General features: G+C 50.6%; 1 protein-coding gene across 2 annotated transcripts in view; it reads right to left on the bottom strand.

The window, feature by feature from the left end:
• Positions 1–2,500, bottom strand: part of traf3 (TNF receptor-associated factor 3) — a 26,468-nt gene that overhangs the window by 19,187 nt on the left and 4,781 nt on the right. The gene's annotated exons all lie outside the window — the stretch shown is intronic.

The following is a 2,500-nucleotide window of genomic DNA, read 5'->3' as shown; positions in this document are numbered from 1 at the left end:
GGAGTCTGGTGGTTTGGTGATGGGGATTTCTAAGCTGTTTGTTGTAGCGCCCTCTGCTGGTTAACATTAACATTTAAAGATAATGTTGAAGAGTTGAATAGGGACACTAAAACAACAAAAACAGCTGTAAAACAATAACAATAATAATAATAATAATAATAATAATAATAATAATAATAATAATAATAATAATACAGCACCAAAAACATAGAAAAAAAAGCAGTTTAGGAAATTATTCCAAAAAATTAATCCCAGTGAAAATAATTCCCAGTTGCAGACAGACAGCGTTCCTCTGCTGCCTGTCTCTCGGTCTGTCTGTCTGTCTGACTCTCTCGGCCTGTCTGCCTGATTGTCTGTCTGTGTGTCTGGAAAACCCCTTTCCTATCTGTGTAATATCTGTTATCTTGTGTTTTGTTTCTGCCGTCAGAGTGAAACTTCACCTGAAGCTGCTTTTACTTTAACATCAAACATGTCAGTATATATTTATATTAATGACGTCAAACTGAGACTGTAGCTTCAGGCCTGTCTGCCTGCCTGCCTGCCTGTCTGTCTTTAGGATCCCAGCAAACCCCAAACCAAAGATTAAACAGTCTCAAGATCCCCGCAGGACGACCAAACTAAACTTAGTGACGCCTCATAATAGTCAATCTTTGCTTGTCTTCTGGTGTTTACTGCGACGTCTCCGGGGAATAACGGCCTGGAAGCTGGTTGAGAAGTGTGGAGGATTAGAGAAATCTGCTTCTGCGACCGGGTGACTAAAGACAGACTTTTTTGACTTGTTGCCGAGGGCTGTAAGCTACGAGACTCTCTGGACAGACTGGTGAGAGGCCGCGCCGTGTTGGTTTGAAAGTGCATCCAGGCAGTCTGGAGGTGTTTGTGGTGCAGGGCGGTACATCCAGGCGGTCTGGAGGTGCGTTTGTGGTGCAGGGCGGTACATCCAGGCGGTCTGGAGGTGCGTTTGTGGTGCAGGGCGGTACATCCAGGCGGTCTGGAGGTGCGTTTGTGGTGCAGGGCGGTACATCCAGGCGGTCTGGAGGTGCGTTTGTGGTGCAGGGCGGTACATCCAGGCGGTCTGGAGGTGCGTTTGTGGTGCAGGGCGGTACATCCAGGCGGTCTGGAGGTGTGTGTGGTGCAGGGCGGTACATCCAGGCGGTCTGGAGGTGTTTGTGGTGCAGGGCGGTACATCCAGGCGGTCTGGAGGTGTTTGTGGTGCAGGGCGGTACATCCAGGCAGTCTGGAGGTTTGTTTCTGGTGCAGGGCGGTACATCCAGGCAGTCTGGAGGTTTGTTTCTGGTGCAGGGCGGTACATCCAGGCAGTCTGGAGGTTTGTTTCTGGTGCAGGGCGGTACATCTAGGCGGTCTGGAGGTGCGTTTGTGGTGCAGGGCGGGTGTGATTAAAGGCGGCCAGTACAATCTAATGTTCATGATCGGAGTAAGGTGATCAGTGTGAATGCAAAAACGCCTAAATCGGCTCCGATGTTAGCTCCTCAGACCTCTCTGCAGGTGAATCCAGACAGCTTGCTGATAACTTCTGGCTCCGCCCCCTTCGTCCGACGCGTTCTCACTTCCAAGAAATCCTCCATTGGGTTTAGAAGAGACCGACCCACACATCCCCTTTCACATCCAGATGTTATCCAGATGTTGTCCAGGCGCTAATCTGTATTGTCGCCCAAACAATGAAAACCAGCATCTGATTGGACGAAGGCGTCACGTGGGTCTGGCCGCTCCCCGACCATCATGGCGTCTCGTTCAGAATACGATCTCATATTGTCCTAAAATAGTTCACCGTAACGTGTTTCTGGAAACATCTGAAGAGAGAAACAGGCCGTGCAGCTGCTGAATCTGTCTTCATTTCAGATCAACAAAGGTCAGTTTATCAGATTAATGTCAGATGTTGAGAGGCTCTAGTCACGCTCATCCTGCTCCCCGTTTCCTGGTTAGCTCTCCACCAATCAGATGGCTCATTGAGTCTGACTGCCCTGTCTCTGACTGAGCATGTCAGGTTGGCCAAGATGAAGGCCGACGGCTCCTCTGACGGACGACGGCATGGAACACACCGAACAGACTCGAGTCAACGACCTCGCCAGACTGTCAGACGGCCGATTATCAGGTCGGCGCGTCGGGACCATTATCAGGTCTCCAGCTCTTCCATGCTTCCTGTTTACCCTCCAGCTCGTCCATGCTTCCTGTTTACCCTCCAGCTCGTCCATGCTTCCTGTTTACCCTCCAGCTCGTCCATGCTTCCTGTTTACCCTCGATCTCGTCCATGCTTCCTGTTTACCCTCCAGCTCGTCCATGCTTCCTGTTTACCCTCCAGCTCGTCCATGCTTCCTGTTTACCCTCCAGCTCGTCCATGCTTCCTGTTTACCCTCCAGCTCGTCCAGGTTTTCTGTTTACCCTCCAGCTCGTCCATGCTTCCTGTTTACCCTCGATCTCGTCCATGCTTCCCTGTTTACCCTCCAGCTCGTCCCATGCTTCCTGTTTACCCTCCAGCTAGTCC

The sequence above is a fragment of the Sander vitreus genome, chromosome 20 (genome assembly GCF_031162955.1).
Source record: "Sander vitreus isolate 19-12246 chromosome 20, sanVit1, whole genome shotgun sequence".
NCBI classification, from domain to species: domain Eukaryota; kingdom Metazoa; phylum Chordata; class Actinopteri; order Perciformes; family Percidae; genus Sander; species Sander vitreus.
This window is presented reverse-complemented; position numbering and strand designations above follow the sequence as displayed.